The sequence below is a fragment of the Typopeltis vanoorti genome, chromosome 11, assembly GCF_054136105.1.
Source record: "Typopeltis vanoorti isolate ZY-2024b chromosome 11, IOZ_Tvanoo_1.0, whole genome shotgun sequence".
NCBI lineage: Eukaryota > Metazoa > Arthropoda > Arachnida > Uropygi > Thelyphonidae > Typopeltis > Typopeltis vanoorti.
Genome location: NC_143559.1, coordinates 65,256,164 through 65,283,626, shown reverse-complemented (window position 1 = coordinate 65,283,626; position 27,463 = coordinate 65,256,164). Strand labels below are relative to the sequence as shown.

At 35.7% G+C, this 27,463-nt stretch overlaps 1 long non-coding RNA gene across 2 annotated transcripts in view; it reads left to right on the top strand.

Annotated features, from left to right (window-relative positions):
* The window catches only part of LOC150101678 (uncharacterized), a 127,131-nt gene that overhangs the window by 5,522 nt on the left and 94,146 nt on the right, over positions 1–27,463 (top strand). For both annotated transcript variants that reach the window (XR_016549012.1, XR_016549013.1), the window contains exon 2: positions 25,361–25,494. This is a non-coding gene — a long non-coding RNA (uncharacterized LOC150101678). The remainder of the gene's footprint in view (positions 1–25,360; positions 25,495–27,463) is intronic.

Here is a 27,463-nt window from a genome sequence, read left to right as displayed (position 1 = left end):
GAGAAATAGAGAGTATGGTATATAAGTAATATATGAAAACACAACATAAATTGAAGACCATCAGTATCCTTACACGATCAAAATCAATAATAGCATGTCGTTGTTTTGGCCATCACATTTTTAGTCCTGACAGACTGTCAGCGGTATTTGTGTCTTATCTCTGTAAACTATGTATATTCTCAGGAAGGTTTATCTGTTCTGAAGGAGGAAAAACATTAAGAGAAAGAGAGTATAATGTTTCGGAAAAGGAAAAGATCCACGATCTCCGTCGGACACCAGTAAAATCAATTTGAAATCGCTCTGCTGTTTATGCACGATTTCAATGTGCGGTCGCGAATTCTATTCATATAATTAGCGGAATGGCAGTGAAATAGTTGAAATCTATACTTATTTGACTATTGGCTACAGATAACAGAAATAATGGTCAAACATACAAATAATTAAAAATCTAATTATTAAGAATAAGATCAGTTTTAACAGCATATAGTAAAAAAAAAAAAAAGAGAGAGAGAGAGAGAGAGAAAGAGCAAAAGTTGAATTGCTTCAGACTGTTTTTTTTTTTTTTTAATTCTATCTGCAGCTGAATTTAAAATTTCTAGAATTCCAAAATGGTTTTCAATATTCCTCTAATGAATGTCACTATCGAAAATAATAAAATACATGAATAAAAATATCTAAAAGTGCAGCTTTCGACGAATAATACTCCCTCCCCCACTATTCATCAAAAGCTGGAGTTTTAGATGTGTTAGACGTAGGCACTAGAGAGTATCCCCATTTCTTTCGTCTTTCCTACTTCTTTTATTTAATAACCATAAATAACCATAAATAATTATACTATACTAATATATATATATATATAATACTAAATATTATAAAAAAAGTAACTCTATTTTTTTATTATTTGAGCCTTCGTAGCTCAGTCAGTATAGACAAAGTCCTTTGGTCGGAAAGACCTGGGTTCGATTCGACGCGAGGAACCTTTATCCTGGTCTCTTTCGATGAAAGGTGAGTTAGCCGGTCTCATACGGAGGTAGATCCCCCCCCCCCGAAACTCGGGTTTTTCGTCCCGGAGAACAGGCAAACCGGCCCCGTGAAAACACGCTGCTATTGTCAAAAATGCATCCCCCCTCTCCAGTGGCAGGCTCTGCGCAGGCCGGTTGGTGGCTGTACTAACAAAAAGTCGCATCAAATGTAACACGCGGACGTTGCATTGGAAGCGTGATAAATGCACAGAGGAAGAATATTTATTATTATTTTTTATTATTATTCTACTTATGGAGGTTTTATATTATTCTACAGAGGCAGGGTATTCAGTTCTTTAAGCCGCACAAAAAATTCAAAATATATTTGAAAAGTAATGTCAATTCTCTTACCACGCAGGTATGTATGTAATATTTCCTGACTTCATTGCCGCCAATATTTCACTGTCCTAACCAGATGGAAATATGCTTAAAAAAAAAAAAAAAAAAATTGTCAGCGTTGTCCATGAAAAGTTTTTATGTGTGAAAATAAACCTGTGACAAGGATGCCGAAAAAGTAGTGTCATTCGCTTTAATCATTCCTGTTATTTTATTTTATTATTCATTACAGAGATGTCTGTGTGCCTGTAAAAGTAGTCAGTGGGAGTCTTTGTGCACTATTTAAGTATTTCGAAAACTAAAACAGTTTGAAAATCATTAACATAGATGTCTGTATTAATTGAAAACTGCGAAATGTATGGATAAATTAGGAATTTGTAATTTTCAAGCAGAAAATAGAAATTTCTGATTCGGAGTAGATTACAGCAAGTTACTTGCATAAAATTTTCTTTTCTAATGGAGAGAAATTCTTCATAGTATTTAGGGATTTAAGCTATCAGGGTGTTCTTATAAAGTAATGAAAAACAGTTTGTATCCCTTAGGGTATTAACGTAGGGGAATTACTGTAAATCAGGGAATCCCATAGAAAGCAATAAAAGTTTGTGCGCTGCTCTACTCATCCCTATGATTTCCATATCTTATGTGTTCATCAAGCGCAAACACTGAAGTTCTTACTGAGTTATATATATATATATATATAACAGTCCCTCAAACTAATTTCATAATAATCTGGTAGAAAGACTGGTTGTGCTGATGCTGCTAGCAGCTTAGTAACCGGAGTGATTTGCTATTTCCTTTTTTTTTTTTTTTTTTTCAAGACGGTTATCTGCAATACGCGGTAATTGTATACATTTTTAGTCAAATGCGTATATTATGAATCAAAATATAAAAATTGAAACAAACCTACTTTTGCATTGCAAATCGCACCTACTTTATTAAAAACGTTTTCTCTCAATCGAAATGAGTTACAATAAACTTCGGTTTGTTGCAGGAGGAATATCTCCCCCACCCAACCGCCTCCTCCCACCCACACATGGTGTACTTTCCTCTTTCGTATCGATTTCTCTGTTCCCATAATGATGACACTAACCCGATTACCATAGCATTTTTGTAGTGCTCCAAGTACTCGAATAGGAGGCAACAAGGCGTCAATTATCGCCCTCAGCCGTATGTGTATGTGCGCGCGCGCGTGTCAAGTCACGCACGCACAAACAAACACAGCGATCGACAAGGGACTGACGTAGTTGATATGAGAAGCGATGGTTTAGCCCAGTGATTTTATTATTATTTTATAAATTTTCTGTGAGATTACGCTGAGGATTTACAATTGCCTATTTACATAATTAACAATATGGAATATGGATCAAAATCTGATGTAAATAATAATATTATTATTTGCCTTAGAGAAATTCTCTGGAAAGTACGTAGAGTGTATTAGCTGTGGCAAGAATAAATAACATTCTATAAACAAAACTGTGTAACACGAAGATTATTTATATTTAAATAAGCAGCAGTTCTTTAAAGAATGCTAATGTCTATCCCTCTTTTCTCTGGAACCATTAACATGTACCTAATTCGAAAATAGTAAATTCCCTGAGGTATTCCGAAGCCAAAAAAGAAAGTTACTACTCTTTCTTCCAGCCCTATTAATAGAATACAGCACGCATTACAACCTGTGTGTTTTAGTCACGAGATCTCTGTCCATCCATATGAGTAAGGCAGGGAATAGTAGGAAACGAATCGTGCAACTTTTCTTGGAGAGGAAAGGCGTAAATTAAATCTCTTTCCATTCATGGATCCTTGGATGAGTTTAGCAAACGGATGTGACTGTCAGAATTATTCTATTGATATTCGAGACGTAAGCATAGGGATATAACGCCACACGGAATGTGACTCAGTGCACGTTGTTTCCTTTTTCTTCTTCTTCAGAAGTTCCTTGTAGATTGACGGTCATGAATTGTCGCCTTCCTTGGAAATCCGCTTTCCGGAGTTTGTCATGTAGGAAAGTGTTCTTAAAGAAGACGACACAAGTTTAGGACTACTAGTGTGCAGTAAGATTGATAATGTTCAATAAACTAGCATTCTCTGATAGGAGTGTCTTTGATATTATGAAGTCGAAAGAATTACAAGCTCACTAGATAACAGTAAAATTAGTTGAGCAGGTCTGTATATATTAGTACAATCTCTCTTTGCGTCGCCTTGATGTGGTTTAAATAGAAGGAATTTATAAAATCCAGAGGTGAAATTGAAGGTCTCGGAATGAGTAAGAGTTAACTTCTTTGTAAGTATTATGCATAAGTTCAATAGCAATGGAAGAAAGATAATCGTAGAGTTTGAAACCTTAAAAAAAAAAAGTTGTCAATTTTTAAATATTTCGGTATACTGAAAGGTTAAAATAGTGTTATGATATAATAAATTATATGAATGCAAATATGAGCAAATGCAGCTTGTATAATCTAAAATAAATTATATTAGCTCTACCGTGTTGTCATTTCGGACATTTTTGTCTGAAACAAAGTTGCTTCACAATTATTGCAACTAAATTAGCAGAACAGCTATTACAGTCTTCTCTCTATCCCCCCCCCTCCACTTGCCTGAGTAACAGAAGAGTTTTGTTTGTCTGACTAAAACGGATGTGACGTAATGCTCCCATGGCAACAATAGGTTCTGATTGAGTATACCAGGTGGCAGTCTAGTCAGCGTGTTTATGTTGTCAGTAATGCAAAAAAGTTGTCAATAAATGAAGCCATGATACGCAATGAAAAACGACGGTATTTTAACACTCCGAGTTGTTGTTTTTTACAATGTATAATGTTATAAAAATCATACAATAACGTATCTGTATTTAGGATATTTGCAATCCGACTACAGGAAATCTGAGTTATTATTGAAAGAAAAGAAGTTCAGATAGACAGAGTAAAGAAAGTAAATTAATAGAAAAAGAAGAGGGGAGAGAGAGAATTTTGTAGTGCAGTGTCTGAAACAATTGCTTTACGACAGGCTAACTGATGTCCATGCTTGAGTAAGTTCCTTTTGCTAAATCACAAGTAAGAAAAAATGTTATGCTTTTAGATAAAATAATTTGCTTTAAGGAAGCATTTAGCGGATTAAAGTATAGGTAATAACAAGAGACGATTAGTCATGTGCCAGCCAGGACGTTCGCCGCCTACTGTAAGGCTCCGTAATCAGTAGACTACTTACTTAATTGTATGAATCTCCCGCAACGAGTAGATTTCCCTCATGAAAAGAATACTTGGAATAACTAAGCGTTATGACCAGAATGCAATATTGAGAAGGAACAACCCCTCGCGCAACTTAATTTCACCTTAGGCAATCAGTTCGAGGCAGGCTCTCTATTAGGGCAAGGATACTTCAACAAATTACAGGACACAGTCCGGTGGTCAGAGCTTCTTCCATTAAACCACAATTTCATTTTCGTCTCCAATTTAAGCGACAATACAGACACGTCATCGTAATGAAGGCTTTCTCGTGCAATCCTCGGCTAGCCTCAGCACGCTCCTTCCGTCACAAGCTGTTGACCAAGCGTTTTCTCCTCTGCGCCCTCAAACTCTCACTCTTCGTCCCTTCCCCCCCTTCTACGTCTTACCCCTCTGCTCTCCCTGCTAACCCCCCACGGTTCGTCCTTATTAGAAACGCGGGCTGCCAAGTGGCCGTACTCAGTTCCGCCTGTCACGTCTACGGCACCGTGGCAACAGACGCCGATTTCTTTACGTTAGACAGATGGTCGTCATGGAGGCACACGCGCGCCGCGTGAAGCACGCCTAGCACGCGCCTCTCACCTGCGTTAGTCTTAAGTGGTAGTGTACCACAGCGCCACCTGAAATACGCGGTGACATATTGTACTTCAAGCTGGTGGGAATTAAACAGTCGCACGTGAACTGTTCAAAACGTTTAAAAAAGGTCTTGAATTTTGCTTTAACAAATGATTGAATATATCATGTCGTTGCTCTGAAACGACAATTTCTCACAAAAGTTCTCAGTTACATTATCATTTTTTAAAGCTCAGTACTGATACGGCGCAATAGGAGAAATGACGCATGTCCTTTTGGAAAGACCCCGAGAAGTACTTTTGAAAATCCCGTCACCGAACCAAGAAATCTACGCTTTTGCAATCAGAGTTGAGTGATCAGGTTTCAGAATAGCGGTCAAAGGTTTTCTTCTAGCAGAAAAGACAACTGTCAGTCACTCAGACAGACATACTAACAATGCTTTACTTATCTGGGCGCTAACTCCAAATAACTCGATTCTTTACTCATTTTATAAACTCAACAGATAACAATAAAACAAAGAAAAAGTAAATATAATCGATAATAAGAAAAAAAAAAAATCCACCTGTCTAACTGCGCAGTTTAACTGAGAAGCAAACCGTGTTTAAAATAATTTTTAAAACAAAGCATTTATACATGACACAATGTCGAGCATCTTTTCTTTTTTTGATCCCTTCATTAAAGTGCTGTTGATATTGTTGATAGTCATGCTAACAGCACATTCCTCTTCTTATTATTTATTTATTTATTAAATTTCATTGCTTTCATTTCCCCTAAAGAATAAAAAAGCAAGCTCTCTTTTCCTTTTCACAAACAGTTTTCAACTTTTATTATTTTTTTTTTTATGTTTATTAAGCACACATGACATGAAGGTTTATGCATCCTTAATTAGAAACTAAACCACCTATGTTTAGTGTTGATCAAACGCAAACTTTTTAAAAAAATCTTTAAAAGAAATCTAAAGGGATCGATGCTCAGAGATGTTTCTGCCAAAAAATATCCGTGACTTGTCATAAATAACTTGCGGGATAATTTTAATGATAAAATGATATTCAATAAGAACAGTAGTTATTATTAAAAAGAGAGAAATACTCCAGCTGAAGAATCATTGAGCTAAAAGCTGTTGGGTTTCTTCAAGTTTAATGTTCGTCTATTAGTATATCACTGGTGCAATTGCTTTGTCTGCTAATTTAAAAAAATAATACTATCATATACTGAACGTGATAATATACTCTGCTTGACGAAGCAGCGTATATAAAGCAATATAAATGATTAAAAAAATCATCTGAAGAGAAACATGCTGACATTACATATCGCTAATTATATTTTTATGGTTATAAAATATTAACATTTTAAATAAAGCTATTAAATAGCAACACATTACTCAGGTATATTTAATTACATAATTAAACACAAAATTAATTTTTTGGTTGATTTTAAAAAGGTTTTGCTGACGAGTGATCAAGAAGACGACCCAGATGCTTAAACTACTAAAATGGAGATCAATCAAACAGGGACTACTTGATTAGCTCCCATTAATATAGAATGAAATGATTCTCAAAAACAGAGGATCAATTTATTCTATACAGATTTTAACATGCTTTATAGAAGTGTTTTATAACAAACTGAAAGTTATATGCTTTATATATATACATATATATATAAAGACAAAAATAATTTCTACAATACAGACCCATCCCAATGGCCTACAAGTTTCTGTTGCTGTATGGTACATCGATGAACTAACCAAAAATTGTTACATAATTCAAACACAATATACGTATATGCTTACAGTTCAGACAATACTAGTTGGAAAAAGAGACTTATTAGCAAAACTTAAGATTTACGAATTGGGGATAATTTACATTATTATTTTCTTCTACATAAGTGGACAGATAATGCAACATAATCACCGAATTAGGTAATTTCTGATTCATCTCACTTCTCAGAAGGCAACTTCCCCTTAACACGTTCTAGGAATTCAACAAAACGGATCTTGCAGTATTGGGACAAGTACAGCTGGCTGATCGTTCTTATTCTTTTCCCTAGGAAGTGAACAGCACTTATGGCAACTGTGAACCGCATTATGTATGTTTATTTAGGTGGCGTTAGGGAGATACTGCAGTCAGTGCAAAACAAAGAAAAAAAAACACAAGAAAAAAAAAACGCTTTGAAATCGCACAGGAGATAATATGGTAAAATAAGCAGACAAGAAAAGAGAAGTCACTTGACAGATCGCAAACCAGAACATGAAACAGCTGCCTGACTATTAAATATGATTTAAGCATACAGTCATTAACCATCTCCAAGATCTATTTCTTATAAAGAACTGTGATTTTTTTAAAGTTTTAGAAGTGAACTTTATTATTGCTTTTTATGATGTCTTGTGTGACGTAGCAGAATTGTATAACGGGATACAATATTGCTTATTGGATGTAGGGATTCCATCTCTGGTTTCAGAATGTAATCTTAGTACTTTTCCCTTTCCCAATAAGCAAATAACAACACGCTGCATGAAAAAAATAAACAAAACAAAACAAAAAAAAAACATTTCACAATCGTTAACATGCAAGGAATTTCTTCCTGTGTAGACAACGAAGCCAATACTACGGTTTTATTGAATATTTATGACCGACATTATATCCATATTTACGGTGTAGACTGCGCGCACGCAAACATGCCATTCACACAGCACTAGTATACGTATGTTTGTGTGAGAAATACAGTAACTTATGCAGACATGCAAGTTCTTTTCTGATGGATAAACAGCAGTTCGTTCCAAACCTCAAGAGTTTCTGCAAAATATTTGGTGTGAAATGATATATTCGGCATTCCCACCTTTTCTCGAGAAGTGGGCTAATACCTACTTAAATCGGATTTATCCATGGGTTACAGCGATAAAGTTTCCATGAATTTAAGTTTGATCAGATGTAGTATTTTTCCACTGCACAGAATGGGGAGAAATTAGAGAAAGAAAAAAAGATGTTAGAATAATCGGAAACGGCTATTTTTATACGTATCTCTAATCCTTTGGTGAATCGATCGCTTGACTGGAAAACTTGTGGTGATATATAATAGATAGCTGCCCAATTTGTCGTTGAACCAATGATACTCGTAAATAAATTGCATATGGCAAACATAAAGTTAAAGGTCAAAGTTATTTATTTCCTGTACAGTTTCTATCCACTTCCGGCCTTACCCATCGCCTTCCTCTAGAGTGCACTGCTCCTTTCTGTATTCGTTCCGTTAAACAGGAATCGGCCGTATTTACTGACTTCAGCTATCTAGCGAAAATTTTCTCCAACACAAACTTTTATTTGATAAACAAGTAATACATTTAAAATACTGTAATTATATCAGACTCTTATATGCTCATCTCATTTAACAATAACAACCATTAAAATACCGTTACATACTGACAAAAGTTCTATAACTTTGTGTCAGTTAAAAGGAAAACGATGAATTGTTTAATTAAACTGTAGTTATCAAACTTTCAAGGATTAGCAGCTAGTGTACATTAATTAAAAAAAAAAAGTTGTAAATAAAATGTGTTTTAAAATCGCACTTTTAAAATCAACAAGTTGCGTGTTTGGATTTTAGTTGCGACACAATACATTCCAATACAGGTCTAAGTTTATCAGTATAAACAGCTTTCGCCTTTAAGCTATTTATACTGAGAAAGGTGATGCTCTTTCGATAATCTACCTGCTAATAAAGCCATTATATCAACCAGTGAAATATCACACGGTTTGCGATGGTCGAAAACATGCAAGAATGTGAAATGTAGAATCCAGATCAATTATTGTTTTATAATAAGAATTTATAAGAGTTATATTTATATCACTTATAATGTCTGTGGATTAAAACATATTTCTGTTCCAGCAGGTGAAACAGCAGATCTTCATATTCTGCTAAAGACAGTGGATTAACACAGAAATGGACAATGCAACATTATCCATTTCTATGCAGTACTGTTTTAATAGAACAAAAGGCGATTCGAGCCGTGTGTACAATTACATCAAGCAGTCACCATTACAAGATCCCTGAGCTTGCCTAAAGGCCTTGAGCATTGAAAAGCAGGTGGTCTTTTTAGCCTTCATTTTTCCTCTAACTTTAATAATTACGATAGCAGATGGGAATGTCAAGAACCAAGTTTTTTGCATCACAGAAAAAACAAAACAAAACAGTAAATTACTTTAAAGATCTACATGCACTAAGAAATTATTACTGTGACCGTTTCTTTCAGCTAACATAACGCCCAGAATTACATTAATATTTAAATATAATGTTATTCAAACGAAAGTAGTACAACTTCTTCCATTGTTCTTAATGAGTATTTCTCTCCGATAAGCCTAGAATTCCTTACTGTCTTTCGCTATTCATGTTACTACGAAAATAACCTGAGTATACTTTATTTCAGTTAAGAAATTGAACAATGTTATAAGTCTACAGTTGGTTATGTTTCTCAGAGATACACGCTTTCAGTTCCGGTAACACCTTCACTTCCGTTCAGTGTTCAACGAAGAGGTGTAGTCTTAGCAGGAAACTAACTATCTGTGAATTCTTAACACTGAGAGGATACAATTGTGATAATATATTACAAATTATCCAAAATGATAAGAAATTAGTCGCTGATTTCTTCCTTATTAACTCTTAGAAAATAGGCAGGTACATAGGTGGAAAGAATTCACGGAGAATTTTTTTTATCCTTTCCCGCAAACCATTTCCTGTCAACAGATTAAACAGAAATGGGAAGGGATAAGTCAAATGTTTCAGAAATCCTTTCCTACAGACCGCGATGCACGAATGCTCACATGTATATATGTTGCTCAGTTTTATTCGATATGAGTAGAATAGCCTTTCATTTTTCAATTGGATAAGAAACGGTTGGGAAACCGCAAAAATTACGTGCTGAGAAGGACATAAGTAAGGGGAAAAAATGCAAGATGTTCGGGAGCTTTGGATTTTTGAAAATCAATTCTACTCATTTTTGCGAAAGCTCAATACGGACGGATTGTTAATTTAAAACAATCTAACTGCTCCCTGTTTATTTGTACACTGTTCTGTATACCTAACACGAGAGTAAGACAGGATGATCGTTGTAAATAGTTAGTCCGCATATCTGTGTATGTATTTGGTGGTATTTGGTGTGGGTAACATTCTGTTGACGATAAAGCGTCCTATGACAACGCGCAATCCTCTCATTGTTAGGTCCAGTCCTCGCCAGTGTTGAAACCCATAGTGTGGGAAAGGGCACAGCTGCAGGACGACCCCTTAAACAGCAATGTCTGCCATCACTGGGTGGACGTTAATCTGCTATAGGCATGTTTCAATGCGCTCAATTTCGCTTTAATTATTCCTAGGTTTAGTGTCCGCATGAGACTTGCTAGGGGGCCCTGTTCATCAATCTGGTGTGACAACACCAACGATCTGGGACTTATTCAGGCCATCGTGTCACCAGTGGAAAGCTAAACACTGCGCTGCAAACGCAAAGCCCTTCAAACAGCGTGCCACTGGCGGAGAGAGAGGAGGTAGAGTTTCCGTAGGGGAGTTCAGATATAGGGGGTGCCTAATATATATACATATATATGTTTCAGACAGTGCTGGATAATTACATAAACTTTAGTGCGTTCTGCGCAAGCGCTCTGGGAGCAAAGAACTGTGGGTAATTAATAGATGAATAGCTTCATTGTAGGCTTATATAATAATTGTTCATTGTAACAAGTTTGAGTTTGGAATCAAAGTTAGCGATTCTGGAAACAGCGCAATGGCCAAAACAGACTCTGCTATGATTCATGCAGCCTTGTTGGGAGAACTATATATACAAATTGTATATTTGGTATTGTAATGCAAATGAGTACACTCCAGCATACTATCAGCCTATTTTCATCGACGTTTCTTCCATCGAAACATCCATGTGACTGCTGGCTGCGCGACGACACACAGTATCCTGTAATGAATATAACATAATATGTTTGTTTACTTCATATGATAGTTTATGTAATTGATCAATATTTAGTATCAAAAAATAAAAGCCAGAGAGGGTATATACATAGGACGATCGACAAGAACATATAGGCTATGTATAGAACATACCAAAGAAGAAACCGTAATTTCTTCACGGTTTTTTCTTCAAGTGATTTCGAGAGAGAGAGACAAGTGATCAGAAAAAACCATAAATGAAAAAGAAGACAAACTATTTAGAGATAAAGAATTCATCATGATCAATAACTACCTCTTTCCACCATCTGTCAAAGTTTTGTATCCTTTCTGCCATATTCCTTTCTAACCTTGTTTACTTGACCTAGTTTACCGTACGAAAACGGAGTGGGGGATCGTCTCTCTACCATAAGGAGGAGGAGGAATGGGTTCGTTACATGTCTAGGGGTTTGTAACATTTGTGCTACGAATCCCTTGTGTCAATAGGGAACAATGCTCGACTTTACTTTCACTTGGAGCAGTACCGCCAGATTATGGACAACTTACATCTGCTTGGCTCGTGCTGCTTGGGGACGACTTGATGGTTTGTGCGTTCTGAGCTCCAATTAATTCGCTGCTGAAGTCGCATTTTGTTTATCAATAAGTACCATGATATGCTTAGACTACAATTCTTCCATGCGTTCATTCTAATATAAAGTGGGTTGGGAACAGAGATTGAGGAAAAGTCATAAACACTTTTGTAGAAAGATAATCATTGCATTAATACTGCTGCTTCCAAGAACGGGTCTCGGACAGCGACAATACATCAAGATTCAATTAAGACTCGGTTCCGCCCCCCCCCCTGTTAAACGCTGTATCCTAAATTTCGATAATTTGTGTGTCTACAGGCAACTCACAGATCTAGTATGCTAAACCATTTCATTACAAGAACAAGATTTCCTGTAATTTCCTGCTGCTACTTCAAACGGTGATCGTTTGAACAAGGGTAGTTTACTGAGAGTGTAAAAAAAAATTACTACATTTAAGAGAGAATTTTAGCTTCGATAGAAAGAGTTTTAAAATAACATGGGGGCAATTAAGAACAAGAGGCGAATTTTTATGCTTCAATTGCATTGCAGGAAGTAAAAGTCCATGTTTGTAATGGAAACTCTTTCAGGTTTAAGATCTTGAGTGACTAACTCATATAATACTGAGAATATTAGACTATCTTTCAACAATTTAGCTTTAATCTCGACAGCATTAAAATAAATTTGACCTGTAAAGGTCAGGTTTACTAGTTTTATTCCTTCATAGTATCTCAAATTTTTAAATGGCTACTTAACATATCAGATGTGATATCAGACTCTTAATTTTCGGTTAGACATTCCACTGATAATTTTATCTTAGAACTTAATTCAGAAACAAATATTGGTTTGGAGTTGAATCACGAAACCGATAGATGTCTTAATATATAATCAATGTTTTCATTCGGAATTTCTATAATGGTTTTCATGCAATGTCTAAGCTTTACTACTATGATCATATCACAAATAAAGGACGAGAGAGAATTAATTTACCGAAGTATCAGTAGTGGCATCTTCATTTCTAGAACATAAAGCAGAACGTAATAGAAAGATAACATAATAGAACATAATAGAAACTACAGTTTAGGAGTGATTGAGATTAAGATTTTCTGGGAAAATATTTGATGATTACTCTAATGTGAATAACAATGAACTAAACGGCATATTTCAGTCTTTTATTCTTAAATATTAACCAGCAGGAGATTAGTCAGGCTATTAAATAATAATTAGTTCTATGTATTATGAAGGCAATTGACTGGTAACCTTATTAATGCATCCATGAGGAAAGTACAGACTCCTCAATGTAGTTAATACAATGTAGTTAAAAAGACTCCCGAAGTAGTTAATACTCGAACTAGTAGAATAACTGCAAAGCCATTATTAGTCGAAGAAAGATTTTTAAAAAAACAATAAAGAGGGATTAAGAAAGAACTAAAGAGAATATTAATAAAAATGGCTGAAACACGGGTTATAAAGTTTTTTTTTAAAGTTATTACAACAGAAGCAATTATGATTATGAGGTCAATGTATTATTTATGCTAATTGAGTGCACTGCCTGTGTTTTCCTTTCTGCGGACGAAAAACCTGAGTTTCCGGAAGGGAAACTTTTTGATACCTCAGTATAAGACGGGCTAACTCGTCTTTATAAAAAGTCCTTATAAAGGTTCGTCGTCCTGGCTTGTTAATGTGCTACTCAACCAAGTAAATAATATTTCCATAACCGTATGAAAATGATTTAATTGTAGCTTAGTGATAAGATTTTTCTATAAGTAGAAAATAAGTTACATTAGTTAATTTTTACATTACTTCCTGTATACATACACATACATAGGATAAAACAGTGTATTACCACAGTAATTAAACTCGAGGTTTAAGGCCTCTATAATAGAATTATCATAAATACTAATTTTACTTATTTTATATTCTGAATTCTGTATATGTACGAATAGAAGACGCAACTTCAGAAAATAAAGAAATTTTCCATCGAGAAGAAATGTGCAGTCTAAGGAGCTTAAGATAGTAAACTTATGCTTCGTGTGTTGGAAATGATTTGTCCCTTCTCTCCTCTGTGGGACGCGAAGCACTTCACAAGAGCTTTTCAACTGAAAGCTGGTGTCATAAAGAGATACAAGAGTTTTTCCCGTCCAGAAACTCGGGTTTTTCATCCTGAAAGCCCGCCAAAAGAACACATGCAATTACAATTAATAGGCATAATACACTACCCTCATAGCCCTTAGCAGCTATTGCCATAATTAATCCCAAATACCAACAACTCCTCGCCCATCTTCCCAAGTAAGAGGCTTTATTGCTACAAGAGACGATGTGGAGGCTTCGGGTTATTAGTAGAACCTCATTATCACATGTAATTCATTTCTAAGTAACAGAAAGTTAAAAAAACAACTCGCTTTTCTGTTTTTTTCATGTGACTCCTGTCAACTTTTTTATATCTGTTGCTTACAATTTTATCAGTTAACAGATATTTATATCACAGATATCTTGGTAGTGTAGAACTATATCTAGGAGAAATCACTGCTTATATCAAAACGTTAACAAAAAACATATAGCGTTGTAGTACTTTGAGTCCTCTAGAAAAATTCTTTCTCCTAGCCTTCCTTTTCTATCACAGTATCGGACTGTTTTTAAAATTAACGCCAGTTCTTATATCACGCACACACAAACGCGCACGCACGCACGCACACACTTGCCGGTGCTATGTTTGTAAATTATACATTTCTTAATATGGTTTTGTTTTACTCGTCTAGAAGTGAAACACAATTTAAAAAAAAATAAAACAGCGAGACTAGGAATTTCTTCAAATTGGCAAAAAAAAATCCACATATCTATGACAGGATCTGAACCCAGATCTTCTCGAGTGCAACCAAGTGAAACCTAGATTTAGAATTCACTTGGAACTAATCCTTAGTCCGCCCACAGTAAAACTGTATGGTTTGTCACTTATATATATATATATATATAAAACGAAATGAAGAAGCTTGTTTCCCTTGTATTATAAGCTTCCTGTATGTCATTCAACTTATAATCATCATCATCATCATCAACAATAATTTTTTTTTTCAGTTTATTGCTATACGAATTCCTTCTTCATACTTTTCCCATTTTAGTCGATCCTGTGCATCTATACTCCATAAATCTCCATAATATATTTTTATCTCATCCTACAATCTTACTGCTAGCCCACCTGGTTTTCGGTGTAAAGTTTTTTGGTGTCCATTCTTCATCACATCCAATTTTCATCACAGCTCCTTTCCAGCGCCAGTTATTGTTTTAGTATTGTTGCAATATTCACTAACTTCGTTTTTCTTATTTTTCTTATTCCTTCCCTCCTTTTTTACCTTGCGGTGTCGAGCGTTTTTTTTTTTTTTTTTTTTTTTCATTTAACTACTACCGTATCGAGAATAAGGTGGTTAGAGCCCTATGCCGGGAAGCATAGGGCTAACCACCTTATGTCTATAGATACGTGTGTTCACGGGCCGGTTTGCCTGTTTTAGGGGAGGAAAAACCCGAGTTTTCGGGTGAAATTCCCCCCTACCTCCGGATGAGATCGGCTAACTCACCTTTAGTCGAAAGAGATTCCTCAGATAAAGATTCCTCATGTCACTGAAGGGAATGGAACCCAGGTTTTCCGCCCAAAGGACTTCGTCTATACTAACTGAGCTATGGAGGCTCTCATTGACTTCGTTTGTTTCCTTATTTATTTTTTTATCCAAGTTATTTTCAGAATGACTTTCCATGTTTTGCTGTGTTGTTTCAGCTCTCCAACTGTCTTTTAATAACACTCCAAGTTGCACTACCACACGTCTTTACTGGGAGGACACATTGGTTGTGAATCTTTCTTTTTAAACAGTTCCGTTTAAGTATTGCACACTAGTTAAACATTTTCTATCCTTCTTATTCTAAGTGATATTTTTCATTCACATTTATGGTCACTTGTAATGATTTGATTTAAATATTTATATGAACTCACTATTTCAATCTGTTCGTGATTTATTTCTATTGTTTGCTTTCTAGATGCTTCCACTATGCATTATTTTTGTTTGTCTATATTAATTTGTAAGGTCTCTAGACTTCATTTAATTTTGCAATCATGTTTTCTATTCCTTTTGATGATGGGGTTAGTATATCATTGGCGAATCGTAGATTAGTCAATTATTCTTCATCCCTATTAAATCCTCTTTTCTTAAATTTAAGTTTTCCATAACATATTCAAGAGTTGTTGTGTATAGTTTTGGTGAAATTGAGTCTCCTTGTCTAATCCTCCTTTTTGTTTCTATTTTTCGTCTCCTTTTCAATATTACTGATAATCTGCAGATTACGTTTTCTTTCTCATATAAATGAATTAATATAATTTATATGTTTTAAAGCAACTCGTAAGATCAAAGAAAAAATAATACAAGGAATATAAATAGAGATGATACAGATGAATTTGTTATAATTTTTCATGAAATATTTCAAAATTCATGATGATTATCAAAAATATTCTAAGGAATTTTTGGCAATCCTCAAAACATTTTTTTGGTTTAAGCAATATATGGCGGCATTAATCGGAAAGTAAGGAAGATATACATGTACCAATGCGTTGATATCATCCTCGCCCTTCCATGTATTACGCCTGATGGCCTGTTACGATTTCATACTACCTCTTCGTTGGTCTTACTGGTGATCATTACCGTAATGATTGTAAATAGCATTTGGAGTGAAATTATTTTGTGCCATTGTCTCAATGGATCTGCAGCCTTGTATGAATTCCATAAATTTAGGGCTTATATTTTTAGCTCGATACAAAATGTTCATATTTCATATCTTTCTAGATATTGGTAACTTTCTTCCTCTCTCTCAAAAACTTCAGTTCTAATGATAATCCTATTTTTTAATCTTGTTCCAGTAAAAGTCGAAATCTCGCTGTCGTGGGGAAAATCAAATCTAGTTGGTTTTCCACACTTCCTCTCTCTCTCTCATATTTGATGCTACCATTAACTCTAATATATAGTAAATTCAAATTCACCGAATTTGAAACTAAAAAGAGGAAGACTCACTTGCAAAGTGAACTTTCGCAATATTTACCTCATAAACATGTACCGATAGCTGTGTGTGTATCTTGGGTTTATTACACGAACTCCTAATAATAATAAAAATAATAAAGGATGTACATGCTATACTCCTCAAGTATTCTGGCATTTCTAGGACATGAGATGTATATAACATCTTCTAAGAGGCCTTAAACCCGTGAGCCTAATAAGAACTGCTATGTAGTGTATGCTGGTAACTAACACTTTTCAATGTCAGCATGTCATCAATAGAGAAAAACCGATGCTAGCAATCAGCTAGCCTCGTGATCAAAAGAAGAGACCGCCGAACTCCTCTCCCCCCTACGCCTCCCATTTTAGTATACCGTCCCCCATCTTTTGCCATACATGACCGCGCGCTCACGTGTACACGCGGGCGCGGACACACACACACACACACACACACATATATATACACCACCTGCATATGTCTTACCTGAACAGGCAGATGGCTTCTTAGATGAGGCCGGGATCTCGAATCTTCCTTGTCAAATTCAGTTTCATAGGATTGACCTAAAAGGGGGAAAAAGGTTTTCCAATGAGGCTCGAGTATGTACAGAAATATAAGCATACTTACTGTATGTGTGGATTATTGGCAAAAAAAGTAGAAGAAAATAAAAATGTATTATTGTTTCCCAACTAGATTGCCTTTGAAACGATTACTTTAGCTCGTTACAGTGGTATAAAAGTAAGATGGCACACGGCAGGCTTCATGAAACTTGAAAAGCAAAGGTTGGCATCCTAATTCATTATCAAATCTTTTCATGAAAAGCTGTGTTAGTTGAACTTAAGTCAAAGCCTTCTCTTCACGTATCTTGATAAGATAAGGATATTTTAATGACCGACCGGTTTTTAAATGTGAGTTTCTTTAAAAGGAATTATGCAGTGTAGTCTGTACAAAATGTTTGAAAGAAATTTCAGAAATGTATACATAGCTTTGCATAGAGTGGAAAGGTTTTTCATGCCATTATTAAAATAGCATTATTTAAAAAAATAATTTCATAATAAATTACAACTCAATTAATTCCTAAAATTTATGTTGGAGAAAACTTGTATGCATATATGGCAATATTATACAGAAGATTATGCTGTGAACAATTATGTAAAATTCAAATTCAATACATGATGTTCGCTAATCATTCCAAAGGTGTTAATGCATTCTAGATTTGGATTGAGCTAATAGTATATATGCCTCCATCTGCACCAAGAAAGCACATAGTGTTCATCCTAGTTCCGTTCTCAATTGGGAAGATTTTAAGTTGCTAAGTGGTCTATTTCCGTGGTGCTTGGTCTTTTACTAAATGCACTTTTCAAGTGAGTGCCTTAAAACCGGTCTTTAGTGAAAGAGGAGGGGAAAAAGGAAAAAATGCCTGCTTATACTTCTCTCCCTAGGGCTCTCAACCCCCTTCCTGTTTCTCTCCCTGCACAGAGAAAAACGGCAGGAAATAGTATTCCAACAAAAGCCACTAACATCACTGCTGTCTCAAAAAAAAAAAAAAAAAAAAAAAAACCCTCACACAACAGTGGCTACCGAGAAACACTGACATTTGTCCGAGTAACGATGACGCAAGGCATACACAACGAAACCTGATTAGGCTTAGAGCACGCGGCGCAAAAGGAACCCAGAGCTGCCTTCGATTTGTCAACGGCCGTCAGGTAAACCCTCCTCCGTGTGCGGCGGACAATAGCAACAGTTGCCGGTAGTAGCGGAGAGAGTTTCGTCTTAATGCACCTGGCCTTTCTTTAAAACATTCTGACAGATCCTCATGCACACAAGAAGACAGCTTCGAATAACGGATTTCTTCAGCACATGCTCCCGCATTAATTTACTTATTTTGTTATGATACAAAACCTTTTTAATTTTATATAGCTAATTGTAGTGTTTCTAATTTGCTCAATTGCTCATTTATGTTCTATAAGTTGCTATACTCGTATATCATAATTTCTTCATACGCCTATATATAAGCAGCTGGATTTATATATAACCATGCATTTTAATTATTTGTTTACCTTTTTAATATAGTTATGCTTATTTATTGATCAATCCCCATATCCCTAACCAAGAGGCAGGGAAATGTTTTTCATTAGAAGGTCAAAAGTTGTCCCAAGAAGTGCTCATCAAACCCAGAGTATGTATAGCGAAAATTATGTGCCTAATCTAAAAGAAATCATGTGTCGAATGCATTTTCTCCATAAAGTACAATTACATATTATACCATAGAACATAAGTACCAAAGCAAGTATTTTTTTTTTCCAGGATGGCAGGAAAAAGACCAAAAGGAAGATTGAGGTAGATTGATACAGCAAGAAGTGCCTTAGAAGACTGGAATATAAAGTCTGAGAGTATTAGAGTCGTGATAGATAGCAGATTAATTTGGAGCAAATTTTTCGATGGGAAGTTAATAACCATTTATCCTGTTATCTGTTAAGACTCCAATACGGTCAAATCTTATATATTCCAGTCTTCTAATATTACCATAATATATTGTACTCCCCTGAGGATATATTTTAGGTATTTGATGATGATGATGGTGATGATGTATAACTACAAAAGCGAAAAATATGTATTAACAAAATAAATATAGAGTATAATAAAAAAGATAAAATATTATAGTTAAAATCAGAAATATGATTTATTGAAAAATTATAATTAATTAATTATAATTTAATTTTAGTTCTATTAAAATTAAAACTAAATCTAAATTGAAGTTCGGTTCAGGATTACTGAATCCATTAATGATTTTTCTGACCACACGCATCGTCTATGAAAGAGTGAAATCACGTGTGTCGTGCTTGGAATGATTCAGTGCACTAGAATGATGCTAAAATACCATATTCGATTCCACCCACAACAGAAGTGATGTAATGTTAAGAACAGAGCGAGCTTACGGGACAAGTCTATCTGTTTGAAACGTACTTTATATTGGATAAAGAAAGAAATCATCGCTGTTGAATAGGGAATTAGGAGAGAGATTGTAATTAAGCTTCCAAAACGAATGCATGGATCTATAAATAGCATTGCTGCTAGTATGATATCGTCAACTATCAGCGGATTCTTTAATGCTCCGAATGACTACAGATAGGGGATAACAAAATACGAATATGCACCATATATACGAATATAAAGTATGATTATTCAGCTCCAAATAGAGATACTTGGTATACATTAAAGGAAAGAACACAATTTTTAATCCCCCCCCCCTAACACACACACACACACACACACACACACACACACACACACACACACACACACACACACACACACACACACACACACACACACACACACACACACACACACACACACACGATGTGCCATTTACTAAAGCGGAAGCCAACACAAAGCGTGTGAACAGCATTCCGAATCCACGAGCTGACCGCAAGTGACCTTTACAGCTCATAAATCACCTCCAGGCTTTACCAAACAACAAGGAGCGTAACCTCCGAATCCCGACGGCTATAAAGTGACTCGTCAAACATCGTCCGCAAGAAAAAGGAGAAATGTCGGGAGAACGGGCAGACATAAGACTGCGGTGCTAGAAAGACAATTTACGGTCTTAGTGAACGAGTAGAGGATGTAGTGATAGAATTTTCATACAACACCACCGAAATTGCAAAGCTAGGATGAACACCTTGAAATCTTTTCAGGAGACAATAAATACTTTAAAGTTTATAAGGGTGATATAAAAGTGGAGAAATAATCTTGTAAATATAGTATATTTGAGAAAGGCACGAACACAATGAAAGCTGAGAATTTAAGATAAATATCATTCCCATCGAAGTACGTCGTTGATCACTGACCTACCTTAAAGTTATTTCATCAAATATGAACTTATTGTGTAAAGTCTCTGCAACATCTCATGACTCATGACATTTTTTTTTTTTAGATCTGAAACATCAACATCCTCTAGAGACAGTTCAACAGTTTCTTCGAATGATGAATAATGAGGAATTGAAAAAGGAAGGGAGAGAGAGCAGAAATAAAAATAAGGTGATTGATTGAGAAAAAAACTAGTAGAAAGATAAAGAGATCAAAAGACGTGCGGTATAAAAATGGTTCAGCACTATTCGGATTCATAATTTCTCTAGGTGTAGAATAATCGTAATTTATTCCCTTTAATTTTTGCTATGAGAACATAATCAAAAGTGAATAGAGCAACTTCGTATCAATTCGTGTTTTTAATATTGCTTGTAAGATTAAGAAGATCTTTAGAGACTGGGTCGTACTGATTCTAGCGCTCTTAAGGACTGAAGGAAGGAAAAAATGTTTAGCCGCATCTCCAGTTGCTATACATATAAATATCTTACGCATCACTTCCCTAAATAAGCAATACACAAATATATATAACATATATTTTTGTAGGAAAGGGCATTCCTCCTATTGAAAACGAATTTTGTTTAAGGGATGTATTAACTGAAAATGAAATTTCTGCTAACAGACCAAGAAAACGAGTGATGTACATTTCATATGAACTTTAAGTATGCTATTCCAAACATAATCATTGTAGTAGAAAAAAATTATAAGGAGTTGATGGAATGCAATGCAACGTGCAATTTCTTGCTGTTCATCTAAAACTTTTCTTGTTATATTATATTTATAACAGCTCTCTTGTAATACATTTTGTATTTTCTCACTATTTAAAACGAATGTTAGCTTTCTGATATTGATATTCATTGTTAATTATAGACGTGTTAATTATTACATGAACTTACAAAAACAGATTTGATTTCCCATCATGGTGATGTTAGATTTAATGTAATGATTAAGCGAGAATATGAGTTGTGCCATACAAGGGAAGGAGGAGGAGAACAACGGTGTGGTTAACACAGGAAAAGGGAAGTCGGCACGGATATACAGCGGTATAGAAAGAACTTTATTGATGTGAGAGTGGATCCTTTTTTTTTTTTTTTTGAAGACATAACAGGTTAAGCGCGAAGGAACCGTAATACTTTGACAAAACTCAGTTTCCGAAGTGAGTAGAGATTTCCTTTGATTTAGAAATGTTAGAATCCGATTTGAGTTGGCATTTTAGGAAGCTGGTTATTCCTTGTGTAATTCTTGGAAATCACAGAAAACCAGCACAAATAATTACATAACATTTCAGTTTAAAAGAAACATTTACATCACTGCAAAGAAATTAGTCGAATATATTGCAATCAGCAAAATGGTCCTAAGGGTTTACTGGTTTGCAACCAAGAAAAAAAAAAGTTTTTATAGTTACAAATATAAGTAAGAAAATGAGGAAGATCAGGCATAATATCTATTATCAAGAAGAAATCGATACAGTATGAATTATCTTCTACAATATTAAGGATGGTGAGTGATCCAAGAGAATCTCAACAGAAGAATGCAAGCTCACTATACGCTTTTGTGGTGGGATCATAAGTCATGGTTTACGTTGAAATGACTCTTTATAAGAACTCAAAAGAATTCCAGCTTAGGCTAAAAGATTTCTGAACTGAACTGCTATCAGCCATACGGTCCGCGTATTGAATCTAGCCACGGAGATGATTTTGACCGGCCAGAGATCCTGCACGCATATATATTAACCACAATATAAAGAAACATATGGAAATGTACTTTAAATATTTAATATAGAGAATTTCTTTCGATGTCTTTATTAATTAAAATCATCCAAATGGAATCGTATAAATGGAATATTTTATCGCTGTTGTTCTGCTATGTCTTGAGAGAAAAACAACTTTCAAGCAAGCTGATCAGCACCTATCACTTAAGAACTACATATGCTACATATTTAACAACAGATATTAAACGAAGAAAAAGTAATACTTGAGATAAAAATGTTTAGGTTCGTATTTAGTCTAATAGTACAGGATGAAGATACGAAAGCATGAAAAATCAGCTTCTTTAAAAACCCATTCAAAATAACTGCGTATAATTGTGATTCCTGTTAATCTGTTTCAGTTGGATGATTGAACGCTAAAGATAGAGGGATAAGCGATATTTAAAATGCCTTCGATTTCTTCCATTTGTATCCAGTCTCATTCCAAGTCGAGCAACAATTCACATGATCATCACATATAAAGTAGTGGACAAAATCTCAGCGTTAATACGGGGGAGGAAATAACCGTTACAGCGCCTCCTGTGGGCGTGTAGATAACTGACGACATGCATCAACATGAAAAATGAAGTCAGGGATGAAAAATCATTTTGACAAACTAGCGTGATGCTGTATGGAAGGAATCGAGTATTGTTTTCCCCTCTTAATGAAAATATTTAGAAGAATTCTTCAAAACTCGATTGGCTTCTCTGCAATAGAAAGTACAGAAAAGAAAGAATTCCTGTTTGGGATAGAATAATTTATATTTTCAAAAGAAAATACAGAATGTATATTCACAGATTGATTGTAACTACGACTCATCGAATAATGAAAGAGAGAGAGAGAGAGAGAGAGAGAGAGAGAGAGAGTTAACTTTCAAATTCCACATTTTTTTGTTTCTTTTTTCATTTATTTTGAATCGTTTCCGGAAGTACTCATTATTACGCTCATAAATATCAAATTGAAATTGAAAAGCATATAAATGCTACTCTTGAATGAACACCTTTATAAGAATCATGTCTTAATTGGTTGCCGCATTTCTAAGACGAAAAAAAAGTTTCAAGCATTCATAAATATCTTGTAATATTTTTTGTGAAAATGTGAAGATAGATGAGATATGTAGAACAGATATTCAATAAGTTAAGATGTAATGCATTCTGAAGATGAAGTAAAAATCTTAGCAAAACGAGGGGGAAAAAAAAGAAATACATACAGATGATGAAGAAACTACCTAAGAAGTTTTATACAGGAGATAGGAAAAACTTACTTACAGGGCTGTCTTCTTGGCAATAAACACACTACAACATTCACAAGGACATCTCTAACTACAAGATGTCCCAAACACGAAGCCGATATGCTTAAGGCGGCAGCCAGCAGTCCTGAGGGAGATTCAATCGCACGAAACGAGCCGTGTTTCACCTCGTGAGCAGACTGACGATTAGCGCGTGGCGCACTACTGTTTACACGATTGGCTCAAGCTCCGCACGCGCCAGACGTGTTCTCTCACCTCCTCCACTGCACATGCTCCATTTTCTCAGCCACTCCAAAGCTCCTCGAAGTACCGCTCGCGGTTCGTAGCGCCCTCCTCAGGCAAAGAGAAGGGGGATAGTTGGGGGGAGGGAAAGAAATGATGCTCGAGCTTTGACCCAAATCGCGTGTGCCAGCTGCTACACAATCGCCACAAATCCCGTCTACCTCCGCTGGAGCTTTTCTCTCTACTTGGCTTCTGACATGGGCCGTGAATCTCCGAACACAAAGGTCGGGACGACCAAGTGCACCGTCTTCATCTCGTTTTTCTGCTACTGGGCTGGATAAAGTGAGGGGGAGCACGCCGACTTCTCGCATCGGCTGCCTCACACTTTTAAGTAGCGACACAGCGGGGTGGACTACAACACACTGCAGTCTCCCTCTTTCTTTCTCCCTCCCTCCTGGTTCCCTCCCCCCTTGACTCTGGGCTATTCTTTTTTTTTTTTTTTTTTCCCTTTCTGGCAAGCTGCCAAGGACACGAGTAAGAAACTCACACAAAAAATAATAATACACAGAGAAACGTCACAATAACCACGTGATCGTGTGTACTTTTCACGGGTCTCTCTCCTCATGTAGCCGACTTCATATTCGGTGAGATTTATTAGACGTTCCACTCTACAAGGGAACAAAGATTCTCTCTCTGCACACTCGTGTATTGGGGAATGGATTTGATGTCGCCTTTGTCTCGGCCACTTGCGGAAATAAAATAAATGTGCCAGAAGAGACTGCATCATGTTTAACTTCTACGGTTTCTTCGATGCCTTGATAAGAATCATATTTATTTTACTACTGAATTACAAACGAAAATGAATTTCATTTATTTTCCTTCAGTGGATTACGTACAGTTCAGTCATCTACTAAATGCTCTTTTTCATGTTCATGTTTTATATAGTTCCTCCATTATTTCGGAAGCGATTTTAGTCGCAGTGACATAATTTCCCATCGAGTGTTTTCCTATAAAATCTCTGTCTATTGCGCTATGCTTAGTATTGATGAACTCCCAAATTCCAGAAAACACAAATCGTTATACTCCATATATTCGCAATTAAAGTTATATAAATATACCTTGCAGTTCCGAATTAATCAATATTCAAGTTTCATTGCATGAAATAATATGTAACAGCGATTAGTGGCGTTCTTTGATATATTCCTTAAAATCTAAAGAGCAAATAATCATCAATATAGCTAAAAAGTGAACTTTAAAAAGACAAACAGAAAATACTGCATATCTTTTTTAATTATTTACATATCTTTTTTCAAATTATTAAATCCGAAATTTGAGAATCACTATAACTTCGAGATATAAAACGATATAAAAAGCGTTTTATATTCATATCGATTGAAATAAAAAAAGAGTGGACATTTTCTTGTTTGTCTTGATTACTTTTATATTGATGTGTGTTTACACGTCAACATTTTTGCAAATTCGGTTTCCTTTGATGTTTAATTACTTCAAGTATTATTATGCTATATTTAGCTTTTTTCTGTACTACTGTAATATTCTACATTTTTTATGATTTATTATTTTATTCATAGATAAAAACGAAGTTATATATAATTTATATGGGCAAGTTATAATGCATCTCTGACAACGAGAATGAGATGTACTCTTAGAAGAATCAGTCGACAAGAGGAACAGAGTATTTATGCACTGCCGGCGACAAGTGAAGGTAAGTTATGTAGATTTAATTAGCTATTTTCTATTTTCTAATATTCTATAAGAAAATAGCTGGAATAATTGTCAATAGTCCACGCGGTTAGCCTAGTGGCTTTGCGCTTCCCAACCATATGCCTAGGGAAGGAGTGTCATAGGTTCGATTCCCGTCTACGACGTGAGGAGGTTGAAGGATCTTCCTCAGCCTGGGCGTGGACAGCAGGGTTTTTTCCGCCAGTTTATCTGGGGTTTTTCATCCCCCAAGCAGGCAAACCGGACCCGTGAACACACAGGCTAAAGTCATAAAAATACGGCAAGGAAGGCAACGGGAAATCACCTTGCGTCACTATCTCCCTAGTAATCAGCTGCAACCCTCTCAAGAGAGGATGCCACACGATCAATTGTCAATAACAACAACAAAAAAAGTTGGTGATCCTGATGAATCTATGAATGATCAGGAAAACAGACAATCTGTATTGATTGACAAGGCAGAAGAAATAGAAGGGGACTACGAATGTTAATCGAAAATGAAAATCGAAATAACTTTAGAATTTGACATTTCTGGTTCAAATTCTTCACAACTCTCAAAAGGTCTCCAGCACAGAAAATAAGATGAAACTGAGATTACATCCACTGGAGATTTTGTAATTTACTTTTATATTTTATATTTTCATAATAGAATAATATTAGTTATACATAAAGAAAAGGATTACTTAAAACGAAAATTGTGGATGTGAGTGTTGTTTACCAATAGCCTGAATAAGTACCGTGTACGAAGCTTCAGACACGACACGATTCCAATACATGTCAGTATACGCCCTTATAACTCTTGTGTATAGAATATATATATATCTAAAATTAGACATTTAAAAAGATGCAATTATATATAAGTAAGCGATGGCAATAAAATTTCAATGTATTTCCTTTAATGTCTTGTCTGTTTTTCTTTTCGCCTCCCACGTATCACCTGAGGCAGTTTCCCCACGCTAAACCCGTCTGACACTTTTCTTTTTACGCTTCTGTCAAACACGTGCCCTTTCACCCCTTTCTCCGTTCACTCGGTTGTCCATAATCCTTTCTATAGGCCGTGCTGGCCACATCTGAAAATGAGTGACCACCATGAATACGTCTGGTCTGTTTGGTCATTACTTTCTTCTTCCGTCGACGGGGAAGACCATCTGGTGAGGGTGGTGTCGGGAGAATGACCTCTCAATGAACCCAAAGGTGAGTAACCTCCGCAGACTGCCCTTGGAAAGGACACAATAGTCTGAGGGGGCAAGGTACCGTCGCTGGACGACCTAAGTTAGCGGTTAATTGTGAAGGCACCGCTACATTTTGGAGCTCGTGCCGGTCGCGCGCAAGCAGACCGTTTTAGTGTTGTCGAAGAAACAGGTGATAACCAAAAGAAAACATCGGATCACGTGATTTTCTAAATACAGACGGGAAAGTTAAGCGCTTTTACTTTTTCTTCTCCTCCCGCACTTCTATCAATATCCACATGTTAGGAAACAGATGCTGCCAGGGGCGAGATGGGGGGGAGGGTAGAAAACTTACTCTCCGGCAGATAAAGAATATGGAAAAATAAAGGACAGCCTTTAGAGGTGAAAGACATTAAAAATAATATATATATATATATATATATTTATTTGTATATATATATATATATTTATTTGTATATCTATTTGTATTTCTTGGGTTTGTTTCTTGAGTTGTTCCAAAATTTTTATTTCTTGTAGAATAGTTCTGCCTCTTCATTTTGGTTTCTATAGCTACATCCAAGAAAGATTTGTCCTTGTATCCTATGAATCCATTTGTCTACATTCATGTATTCGGACTTGTGTTGTCACTCAGATCCATATTGATTAGCATCATCTCCTCTGTATTACCATTACTCAAATGACGTCACATGGCCAAAGCATAGCGGCATGGTTGATCTCTACCGGAATATAATGGGCAACCGGTTTGCTCTTTCTACTTCCGTGTGT